Source organism: Cupressus sempervirens, chromosome 5, assembly GCF_028749045.1.
Source record: "Cupressus sempervirens isolate cs-2001-9-10 chromosome 5, ASM2874904v1, whole genome shotgun sequence".
In the NCBI taxonomy this organism is placed as follows: Eukaryota; Viridiplantae; Streptophyta; class Pinopsida; order Cupressales; family Cupressaceae; genus Cupressus; species Cupressus sempervirens.
The window spans coordinates 692,057,640-692,071,007 of record NC_143122.1 but is presented as its reverse complement, the minus strand read 5'-3'; the positions used below and the strand labels follow the sequence as shown (position 1 = coordinate 692,071,007).

The 13,368-nt window shown below is 30.6% G+C and overlaps 1 non-coding gene across 1 annotated transcript; it reads left to right on the top strand.

Annotated features, from left to right (window-relative positions):
- The first annotated feature begins 325 nt into the window (after nucleotides 1-325).
- On the top strand, nucleotides 326-399 carry TRNAR-UCG (transfer RNA arginine (anticodon UCG)). The gene has a single exon. It is a non-coding gene; the product is annotated as a tRNA-Arg (tRNA).
- The last annotated feature ends 12,969 nt before the right edge of the window (nucleotides 400-13,368 follow it).

The window sequence follows — 13,368 nt, the reverse complement described above, 5'->3', positions numbered from 1 at the left end:
GAGGAATTTAATGATCTCTAAGGTTTTCCAAGATTCTCAAATTACCAACAAAGTAAAATTCCCATTATCTAAGTAACCAGAAATGTGTCCTCCATCTTAAAGAGAATTATTGGTCACCAACTTCTAATATCTATATTTTCAGCCTTAGGAACGAATTTGATGTTTCATTTTTCACAATTATTTGAAGAGAAGTAGTTATATAAGCTTCATTATATACCTACAAAATGTTGAGAGCAATTGTGTCCCATAGAATTATGTAGGCATTGAAATGATAGTCAACATAAAATGTAACAAAAACCTAATTTGGCCACAACAATCATCACAGGGCCGCATAGCACAGTGGATTAGCGCGTTTGACTTCGGATCAAAAGGTCGTGGGTTCGACTCCCACTGTGGTCGAGTTTGTCAAAATGAATTTTATCATTTCATTTTTGACATGTTTCTCAAAGTTTTCTGCAAAATACGAGCACTGCTCTACTTTCTGTGAGTTTAAAGCTCTTCTTGTAGCATGGTCTTAGGTGACACTATCAATATGGCTCTTTCCTTATCTTTTACAACTAGTTTTCTGAATGACTAGAGGATTGTTTTAAATTGTTTATGTTACCATATATGCGAAGATAGTGATAGTGAAATGCATATTGATGTTTGTTCATCTGTACATATTCATAGATATATGCCATATCTTAATAGAACAATTGTTTACCCTAAATGTCTACTGAAAGGCCTCTTGTTTGCCTCTTTTGCTCTGCAATCGTTAAAAGACTTGAAGGAGCTCAAACATTTGGACACTGAAATGAATGGGCATGCTTTTGATCCTGAAAAACATGGAGAACAAAGGATTAATGGGTTTTTTTGTCTTACACCTTGCCGATGCGCATCTCTGCCCGACCCTCTAAATGCCTCGAGTTCACCTCAATGCCCCTCTCAATGCTGCTGAAGTGATCTCCTGTGCGCGCGCCTTTCCTTTCAGAAGAACCCTGTGTCGAGCGATTTCATTCAAATGAGGGTTTTTGGCTTTTTTTTTCTCTTATATCCCGCTGGCATCGTAATTGCAACGCTTTTCATCTCAATTGCGACGGCATCGAGCTAAAATTGAAAAAAAAAAAGCCAAAACCACATTACCTTTTCTTGCTGTCGCAAATTAACGTCGCAAATTGACCCCTAATGTATTAGTGTTATCACTCGATAGTCTCTAAAATTATGACACTTAGTTATCACTGAATTACTCAATCACTGTAAAGCTTTTTGGCTTGGCATCAACTATCTCGCTTGGTCAATGCTAATATTCAGTCAATCATAATGCTCGGTCAACACTAGATTTGCTCAACACTAACTGTAGCTTTCTTGACACTAGCATCATTCAACATGCCTCATCCTTTTTCTCTATTGCTCAGCTTGGGTTATCTTTGCTTGACTAGCAAGTGACTACGACTCCCTCCCTTAACCGCATCAAACATGACAAACAGAAAGATAAAATAGATACATGCACCATATACATGCAAGTATGGGGTAAGTAAAATAATAATTATAATTCAAACATCAAATTCCCAGATAAAATAATGCATTCTCATGAATATGAAGTAATTAGATCATTAAAGCATCATTTGACATTTCTATAAAAGAAATCACAATTTTTAACTACAAATCATTAAAGAATCATTAATGCATGATCAACCCTAAATAACACATGAAATATAGTCAACTAAGTAATCATCATTGATATATCTCTAGTCCAAGTTATGAAATAATATCCTTGAAACTAACACATCCATGAAATGGGCATAAAAGAGTTTAATAAATATAATAGAAAAATAAACTATGGGTGGGCACTACATCCACCCCCCTAGAATTAGGCTTACTCTTGGAAGCCTACTACAATGACTAGGGTAACTAAAAGTAAAAGAATACTATCATGTCAAATAAAAAGATTATTTAAGAAACTAATACAAATAAGTTAACTATGTATACACTTTTAGTCATTTAGAGCAATATGATTTTGGTTTAATAATAAACCAAAAACTATATTGACCCACCATTCATCTTTTTAACAAATATTGAAATAGATCCCATAAAACCCTCCAAATAGAAGATCAACATCTCTAAATCCATTGGAAAACATAAAAGTTATAATGCATAGACAAATCAAAAGTCAAGAAGAAAATTTTTACGAGTTTCCAAGTTTCATGTTCAAAAGTTTCACTGCTTCTAATTTTTGTTCAAACTATTTAGGTTCTAATAAATGTTTATTGTTTAAATCATGTTACAAGTTTACTAGTTGCTCAAGTGATGGCGTACAATATGCCTAGAGTTTCCAATGTTGAAACTTGAGCTTTGATACCAAATGTAACACCCTACTCGGGAACCCAAAAGAAATAAACCTAATATGTTATAAAGTTTATTCAACTAATTTTTTTAAAAGTTTAAACGACATCAAAGTAACAATAATGCGGAAGCAATATATACATACACATCAAGAACACATAAGAAATTACAAATACTATTTCAATTCCTCAAGGGTTCCTTCACGTTGAGTCACATTTAAGAAAGTCTTATTAATAAGTTTTTACAATGTCTATAATCATAAAATAAATAAACACATACATAGTCATATAAGTAAATGCATAAATACAACTAATAATAGGAAAGTGCATCTAATGAATAGCATCCACTGCATATGTCACAAGGTATATGAAAATAGATATAAATATATAAATCTACAATACAATATCCTGTAGGATCTCAAAACACATGATATATGGATACATAAAATCAATAGAAGTCTTCAAGATAAGATGAAGAATGAGAATGGTACTATTGTATCAAGGAGCATCCAACATCTGTCAATCTGAGGGGGACCCAAATGGTAAGAATACACTACCTCCCAACTGTGTGGTCACCTAATTAGGGTCTCACTCCCACTGTGTAGGAGAGATATTGTACAATCCACATACAGATAATCAAATCATGAAATAATCCTAGGTGAGGAATCCTAATAGCCAAAACTACCTCAAGGGCAACACAAACTACTCAAGAAGTAAAGATAATCAAAATTGAAAGGAAACTCATTCCAATACCAACACCATATACCAAGTCAATATGCAAATATCAAGACCAAAAATATACAACCACCTCAAAATCAATGTTAAGTATCACAAGCACAATGACCAATAGATAACAACTATCATCAATAAAAGTAAACTACCAATCACTAACTCCAATAATAAAAACACCACCAATGAATAATTGATCATTCATTAATAAAAGTCAACTATCAACAATAAATGACATCCAATCAATGAGTAACAACACACAATAAATACACCATCAAAAATAATATCCAACAAGTACAACACTAGAGGCAAATATTAAAAAAACCATGAAGAAGATTTAGGATACATACTATGGAGTGTCATCATATGAGCTAACTCTAGAGCTACCCTTGTAGTCTCTCAAGACCTTGGCTCCCTAGTGACTCTATGTGGAACCAAAATACCCTTTGTGACGATGAGAAAACTAGTCCTACCTCTCAAGGTATCATCTTCATCTCATTCTTAGGCTCTACAAGCACTCAAGGCATGGATGAGGAAAAATCTCTAACTTGTCTTTTTAATGTATCTCAAGGAAAAGGGTAAGGTAAGATACGTTAATTACTATGTTATCACTTGTTACACAACTTACAATGAGTTATCTTGGTAGCCACTTTGGGCTCCAACCCCCATTTCAAGCCACTCCCATAGACATGCACCTAGAGTACCTTACCAAAACTCGCAAACCACAATAGTGTCCCATACCACAAAAAGTAATATTGATCAAATTTGATTCTTTAATAGGCAACCCAAAAGATAAAATTGGTTCTCAAAACCCAAGTTCTCAAAATTGCTCAATAGCATAAAACTCATAAAACATAAATCTCAATTCAAATAATAAAGTTCATCATGACATCTAGTCAAATAATCATAAAATAAATCTCAAAAACTACCTCTAGTTCACATCCTAACTTGGCCAACTAAACAACCCACAAAGAAAAGAAAAAAACATCATGAAAAACACATAGTTTTCAGCCACATGATTTAACTCCGCCAATTTCTCTTGTTTAGTTTGGGTCATAAAGATGTGTTTAAAAATAAAGTAAGAATATACATGTTAATATAAATTGTTATGCTAATATACTTATTTAAAATAATAAATATTTAAATATCCAATCTCTTTGTGCATATAAGATATCATACAATATTATCATGTTATTAATTTAAATAATCTTAAATTATAAATAATTCAATTAATAACATAAATGTATATTATTATACCGATAAAAAATAAATGTATATTATTATATTTAAATATTGTTATTAATTTCATTTTTTTAAATATTAATATGACTTTTATTTAAGTCTAATATTAATATTTATTTTTCTTTTAATTCATAATGCAACTAGAGATAAAATCATATATTTAATTTAATTATTTATAATTTCTCTCATAAAGTCAAATACTTATTAAGTAAATGATTATAAAGTGAATTCTACCACAACTTCTCTTAAAATATAATAAAATTATAAATATTTATTTATTAACTTCCCTCTTGCATTAATAAATATTAAATTATTTATATGCAACTAAGAGTTTAATTAGACTTTAAAGAATCAATAATGATAACATCCACTTAAACTAAACGAATAATATTTATTTAATTTTTAAATTAATAAATTATTTATTTATTTATTATTAATTAATTAGTTAATTAATTTTAAATATATAAATTTAAAAAATATATTATATTTTTAAAAATTAAAAATAAACATCCAATTAGTATTTTTGCTTGTCTTTGATCTCTCAAATCATGCAAGCATACTATACTTAGTTTTCTATTTTTAGAATATTTGTTTTCACATGCAACCCTATTATACTTAGCTTCCTATTTTTAGCATATTAGTTTTCACATGCATTTCTATTTTTAGCATTTTTTTCCACATGCATGCATAAGTTTAGTTACAACATGTTTTCCTCTCAATTAATCTTTTTTCATTTTTCCAATAAATTTTGCAATTAAATTATTTTAGATATAAGAGTAATATTTATCTATATTTAAAAAATTCATGATAATCTCATGGTTCTAAAGACAAATTTAAAGTTGAAACTTTAACTGTTCAATTTATTATTTTCTTCCAAATTTCAATAATCAAATTTTCGTTATATTAGAAAGGTGTTTATAAGAATATAGTCACAAAAAGTTTCTATAATTTTTTTCAGTCATGTTTTCTTAATTAATAAGTTTTTATTTTTTTAAAAATTTACCACATAATTATTTCTTCAACAATCAATACAGTAAATTAATAAGCAATATTCAAATACCTAGGAAGACATGAAGTAAACAGAACTTTTAATAAAATTCTACAATGGGTTTTCAAACCCTACCTCAAAATCACAGCTAAATTATGAGAATGCATGCAAATCCAACCCCTTTGAAACTTTCCACAATTCTTTTCATCCAATTTTGAATTTTGCTTCCCAAAACCTGTGTATCTAAAAATGACCTCTAATTTTTTTAATAAAGAGTTTCCCCCCCAAATCAAGGCTTTGATCATGCAATCATGTAAAAACCCTTTGTCTTTAATTACTATATTTTAATTTTCATGCACACACTTTATGCAATCTAATTAAAATAAACTTTATTAAATTAAAGCTTTCTCACTCTTATTAAATCATGCGATGTTTTTAATATAATATTTATTAATTTAATTAATAATATCATTTAGAATTCATTAAAAATAAAACTCTTAAATAAATTATTATTAAATTAAATAAATATAAATATGCCTAAATTATAACTTTAATCAAATCTTTTAAATTTAATTCTTTCATGCACATTTAAAGAACTTTTTAATTAAAATATTCTTTTATATTTTCTTTACCTCCATTTATCAGTTAGTGCAAGCACTAATTAAATCATAATTTATTATTTAAATTAATAATAATAATCAAAGCTCATTTTTTAAATGCAACTTTAATTTAATTATTATTAAATAAATAATTATAATAAAAAATATTTGATATTTTAATATTTTAATTCTCTTTTTGTCCAACTTCTTAAATTAGACTTTTTAATTAATTTTTTTAAATTGAAGTACATAATTAATTAATAATTAATTAAATATCATCATATTATAATTTCTCTTTAACTATTTTTCTAAATTAAGACTTAAATTAAAGCACATATTTAATTAGTTATTTAATTAATTAAATATTCTCATACTTAAATATTTAATAATTCTGAATATTATATGATTAAATTATATATAATAATTAAATTATTTACCAAATAAATCACATAGTGAAATCCACATAAAAGCAACATTACCAAAACAGACTAAAACTCAAAATCAAATAACAAAGACAAAGATAAACTTGCAGGCTTTAAAAAGGGTGGAAAGTCAATTATGAGTCCTCTTTGCAAGACAAGTATTTAGGCTATGGTTGGGATTGGACTTGAACATTATCTCCCCATTCTTACCATTGAGTTATTGTGATAGGGCATGCTCATCCTAGCAATTCAGGGAAGTTGATGCCAGTACCTGCAATCTTGCATAAAAGATGAGCATGTACATATATATATATATATATATATATATATATATATATATATATATATATATATATATATATATATATATATATATATTAAACAGGCAATGGCAAGGAGTGGTACATCATGTAGATCTCGACTAGTAGGTGACTACGACTCCCTCCCTTAACCACATCAAGCACGACAAACAGAAAGATAAAATAGACACGCACACCATACACATGCAAGTATGGGTTAAGTATCATAATAATTATAATTTAAATATCAAATGCCTAGATAAAATAATGCATCATTATGAATTTGAAGTAATCAAATCATTGAAGCATCATTTGACATTTCTATGAAAGAAATCACATTTATTAACTACAAATCATTAAAGGATCATTAATGCACAATCAACCATAATAATTAAACAACACATGAAATATAGTCAACTAAGTAATCATCAGTGATATATCTCTACTCCCAGTTATGAAATAATATCCTTGAAACTAACACATCCATGAAATAGGCATAAAAGAGTTCAATAAATATAATAGAAAAATAAACTATGGGTGGGCACTACAATGCTATTGCACACGCCTCAAGATTTTCACAATTGAAGACAATAGATATCTAAGAGAGATAGAAGGCCTACCAAGTTCGATCGAAGAACCAATCATAAGTGAGTGCCCCAATTTGTCTGCACTTCCTAGTTTTGCAATATTAACTTCTCTCTAAGAATTTGAACTAAGAGGTTGCTATAAAGTTTAGAAAATTGAAGGTTTAGTGCATTGCAAAGAATTGGAAAAGTTGAAAGCATATACAAGGTGGGAGGTGTTGTGCATACAAAGTTTGGATTTCATGGAAAGATTGAGGATGGTGCATCTCATAGCAATGAGGAAATCAGTTATTGAAGGTTGCATTCAAATCCTTCAAGTAATATAAATATAAGAATTTAGAGTTCTATATATCTTTGTGTTTATTATGCTTTCGCTTAAATATTGATGTACAAATTACTTGCAGAAATTGCCTGGTGAAATAATAGTTTGTACTTGAGCAATCATAAATGTAGCCTCATTTGTGAGCTCCTTGGCCTTTCCTACTTTTTCTATCCTTGACTCTTGCTCTAATGTGCAAGCTAAAGGGAAACAGGGGCCTAAGTTGCTGATGAACCAGCCCACTATTGGTGATACCTTTATTGCTTGTTTTGTCGTAAAGACTCTAGGTATGGCACAACTGGATGTAGTTGGGAAAGGTTCAATACATCACTCATCTAAAGTGGAGGTGTAGGGAGGGGAATGGATATGGATAGGCATCTTCACACAACATTCTAAATAGTACACATCTAAGAGCTTCAAGGCATATTTTATAACAGGAAATGGCATAGTGGAGAAGGGATTCATTACGAGTGGAGAAGAGGATAGAGCTATGGTGCCTTTATGCGGCTTATTAGGATTGTTGGAATTATGATATTTATTAGCCAATGGGCATTTTAAGTAGAGAAACCTTGCACAGGAAATCTCATGCTGCTAAATAGGTTTCGGTCACCAGAAACAGGTTTTGGTTAAAGTTGCATTATTTTGTTATTTGTGTTTTCAAATTTTAGTAGCTTCATTTGAAGTTTCATAAAACCTACTAAAAGTGGAAACTATACACAAATTTTTAAATGCTTGGTTATACTACCAATGGATGGATTAACCTCATTGTTGTGTTTCATGTTTCTTTCTTCTTCTTTATTTTCATTTGCTCTCTAACCTCTCTGTACTCTCTTCTTGTTTGCTCCAACTTTGTGTTCAGCATATCTACAGCTCCCTCCATTTCATATGCACAAAACAAAGACTATCAATAGTCAAGTTTCGTTTTTAAGAAAAAACCCACAATAATTTTTACCAAAAATACTTCATACCCAAATGGATTATTTTCTTGAGAGAGAGTCTTACCTCTAGAATTTGACATTTGACTTGATGCACGACTAATTTGTCAATGTCAGTTGGACAAAAATCCTTATACACAACCTTCAGCAGTTTGCCCCTTTTTCTTATTTGCCAAAGATCTGAATACATTGCGGAAGTATCTTCCATTATTTGCTCCCCTATTCTGTTTTTCTCTGCACAAGTGGTTAATAGAGCTAAGCCCTGAAATTTCTTGCTAATCTAATTATTCATTGGATGAATAACATGAGCAAGGAGAAGTTAGGGTTACAGAAACTGGTGGTCCTTGTATAGCAAGGCAAGCAAGGCTTCACCAAAGGAATTTGATGCAAGACAAAGAAGACCTTCCCTCTACCATTCAACTCGACACTCAAAAAAAAAGGTTAGAGCTATGGTGCCTTTGGTCGACTTACTTGAATAATGGAATTATTACTTTGGATGGCTTAGTGGGACTCAGGAATGGAATTTGATAGTCATCGGTACCTGTCATATGATTTTCTATGACAATTTGAATATTTTAATGTCTTTCACTTTGCACTGATTGTCAACTAATTAGACATTTAAATATTTTATTAATAATAATATCCTAGGAAAAAAATTGAATGAATAATAATAGACAAATAGAAAATTTACTTCTGCTAAAAATTATATAACATTAATATAAAATATAAATTAAAAAATCTTATAAATACATAACAAATCACATAAAACATTTATTAGAATCAGTGAAACAAGTTCTATATCATATATTCTTTTTAGAAGAATTCTAATTGAGAAATTAAATATTTAATAATGAAAATAAAAATATATAGATATGATAAAATAACATAATTTATGACATGTATTTATTTATTATATAAAAAAAAAATTGTTTTGATGGTTTATTAATAAAGTTAAATTTCATATTTATAGGTTTATAGATTTTTAGCCTATCAATCTATGTCTATGACCATTAAATGAAATTAATTATGACTTTGCTAGATTAAAGTGGAAGGATTTAAATAATTTTTTCAAGAAAGAAAAGGAATAATTTTTTACACAAGATGAGGCAATCATAATGATTTTATTTATTAAAATACTTAATTTTAAAATTGAATGATGATTTATTTATTTTTTATATCGGAGGGTATCCCTATGACCCAAGCCCAGTAGATTAATCGAACCCGAGATCATGGGGATTAACCCATAACCTCGAACCAACTCACCTAACCTGTGGAGGCAATTGAATGATGATTTTACATATTTAAAAACTTCTTTATTTAAATGGATATGTATCTTTTATCATTTATTGGAGATTGAAGTGGATGGATTTCAATGACCTATTTCATAAATGAACAATTTTTTGTATAATATGCAGTGGTTTTTATAATTCAAGATAAGATTTTTTTTGGAATGAATTTATATAAATAAAGGGATGTTTGAATGACTGCGACGTCAAAAAGTTCAATTCCCATTCATAAGAAGCTCAAAAAAATGATAGCACATGTACTAATAGTTGATCACACATGTACTAATGATTGGTACATTTGTACAAAGAGTACTTTTTTTTGGTTAGCGGCTACTAGTGTTGAACATAACAAGTTCTGGGTGAACTTTATAAAATGATATTTTTAGACCACCTTGTACTCTATGAGTTCTATAGAAAGCTCTATAAATGTAGGAAAGTGGAAGGTTAGCCTTAAGCTCTTTAATCACCTACAAATGTTCACTCAAAAAATCAGCAAATTTTGACATACATATTAGAAACAGTAGGTGTGTGAAGTTAGCCTAAGTGGCTACTAGGTCATTTCCCCTAGTGATAGTAAATGATTTGGCACTCATAAAAGATAATACTATATACTTTAAAAAATAAAAATAATTTTATATTAATGAAGTTTAGAGTACTAGGAAGAGGATTTAAATTAGTCACTTATTTTTGGCTTTATCTTCTTCATTGGCATGAGATAAGGGGATTACAAGAGGTAATCAAATTAATTGACGAGTGTTTTAGTAAGTCGTATGAAGGTTCCCCTACTAGGTAGAGTGCAATGCTAGTAATTTGCAACCAATCCTTGAATTTGAGTGACCCTTCAATGAGGAGAGAGATGGGGTAACTTGGGTCATTACATAAGAAGCATTAACCTAATGATTGAGAAGCATCTAAAGTTGAGTTGCTTCAAATGCATTTTTATTAGTTTGTATTTCAATCTATAATAAACCATTAGTACAAAAAAAATGTGGAGAAAAAATATGTTGATTAATGTAATAAAACAATATTGTAATTTTTATATTTTTTCATATGCTAAAGAAAATCTCCACTTTTAATGCATATCAAATATGATTAAATTTGTTAATCAATTGAGTGGTTCATAAGGCACAATGCTTGGTGAAGGTTTTGCAAATGGGGTTGCAAGCAGAGTATGTTTAACCATGGAGGGAACTTTATAGTTAAGCATGCTCAAGCTGGAGTAGTACTAGGATGGGTGACCTCCTAGGAAGTCCCTGTGCTTCATCTCTGTTAGCACCACCTAGATCCAATGAGTGCTAAGTGTTCCATTTATTCTCATGAGAGATGGATGGATTCATGTGTGAATCACTACTCATGATATATGGGTCAATGAGTTTGACTTTTAAACTACATAGTTAAATCCTAATAGCAATACCACAATTTGACTTGCTATGGAAAATACCTCCTACTTATCAATTAATGAGCTTAAGGAGCTTTCTAATGAGTGGTTCATAAGGCACAACACTTGGTGAAGGTTTTACAAGTGAGATTGCAAACAAACTGGGTTTAATCATGGAGGGAACTTCGTAGTTAAGCACGCTCAAGCTAGAGTAGTACTAGGATAGGTGACCTCCTAGGAAGTCTCGATGCTTCACCTCTATGAGCATCACCTAGAACCAATGAGTGCTAAGTGTTCCATTTATTCTCATGAGAGATGGATTCATATGTGAATCACTACTCATGATATATGGGTCAATGATTTTGACTCAAAATCTACATAGTTAAATCTTGATATCAATATCACAAATTGATGAATTATGTTCAAAAAATTGAAGACTGAAATCGACGAATTATATCACAGTGTTTGAATTACACAAGTGTTTTATATGAATACTTCTTAGAAAAGAAAAGATTATTGAAATGAAATTAGGAATGTTTTGAGTAAAATTTGATTATACAAGTTAAGTTTGTGTGTGTGATTTTCTTGAACTAATGATATTCGAATTGAATTTGTAGGGAATTAACCATGGAATTAATTAGAGAACCAAGAACCAAACCTATGTGCAAACTGTGAAGCCAAGGTTGAATCTAAGAAAGAGATTCAAACCTCATTATCATGCATTAATTCATAATAGTAATTTGAATGTATGTATTAGGTTAATTCATTCTATTATTAGTGAAATGTCAATCATTTTACGTAATGTGATTTTATGGTGTCACTTGACACTTGTCATGTATATGTATAAATTGAACCTAATTAGGATCCTAAGTTAATCCACCTTGTATAGAGATATCTTGTGAAGTCCCATCAAATAAGAATTTTGAATTCAAATTTCAAGTCACTTTTAGAGGCCAAAAAGTGGTCCTAGGAGCCAAATTTAGTGGTATTTAAGTGCCCAAGTGGTAGGGGGTATGAGTTGGAGACCTAATTAGCACTGCTAGAAGGCCCAAATAGCTTTAGGGACCCTCCAAACTTTCTATTTCCCAATAGTTGTGAATATGGAGTGGTCTTATGACATTAACCATACCCACACTCTTGCCCAAAATTTAGATTAATGGTAGGGGACATGTATGATGGCCAAAGGACTTAGGGTCAACTCAAGGAGTTATTTCTTGTTGGTGGGTAGTATTTGGAGGCATTTTTAGAGGCCCTTGGAGAAGTTAGTGGATGTTCACCCACTCTCTATCTTTAGAGATACTGGGGTTTAGAATTGGAGCAAAAATAGATAGGGCTATTGTCAACTTTCTATTCCATTACATATTTGTGTAAGGTTGGTGGTTTCTTTTCCATGAATTTTCTTAATTTCTTGCAATAGAGTAGTATCTTATAGTTCTTGTTCTTGCATTTCTTGTATTTGTATGTATTGTTGCATTGTGTTAAGATGGATTGGGAGATGGTATTTTTCAAATTCATTTCTTGTTTTTTCTTGCATTTTCTTGAGGGATTGTTCATGGGTGTGAAGGAATTACTCACCTTTGGATAAGGAAGAAGTGGCCTTGTGAGGTGAAGAGGTTAGTTGTGATCTTCATGGAAGTGTAGAGTCTCTTCTCATGGAGAAGAGGAAAAAAGGCAAGGTATATGGGCCTTTACTTGCCAATGGATTTGAAGTTACTCAGGGGAGATAAGGAGAGTATGTTAATGGAAGATGTGTGTGAATATGAGCCTTGTGAAGGCATGATATTGGAAGTTTTTCATTGGCATCTCCTTCATGGTTTCTCCACCTTCACCCTTTTTCATCGGCTCATAGGTGGAACCCATTGTGAAATCCTTGATTGGGTGTTTCTTGTGATATTCATGTATTCTAGTTTGAGTTTGAATGTGACCCAATCAATATTGGTTCTCCTAGCTTGTTGGGTGGCCTCCTTGAGGCCTAGGTTGGGAAGTGAGCTCTCCATGGTATTGTTCATTCTTATTTGTAGGTTTTTGTAGATACAAATGTTGGAGAAAACTTGGAATTTTGATCTCTTGATGGTGTCATTGTGAAGAAGGAGAGTTGATGTCTCATTTTGTTACATTTTGTTTTGAGAATTCTCCACTTGTGTCCACATTCTTGTTTTCATTGTTGCATCCTTATAGAAAAAAGAATGATTGTAGGTTTGTTTCAATGTATTGGATTTACTAAAGATGTATATGCATATCAATTGATAGAAAATGATAGTTTCAT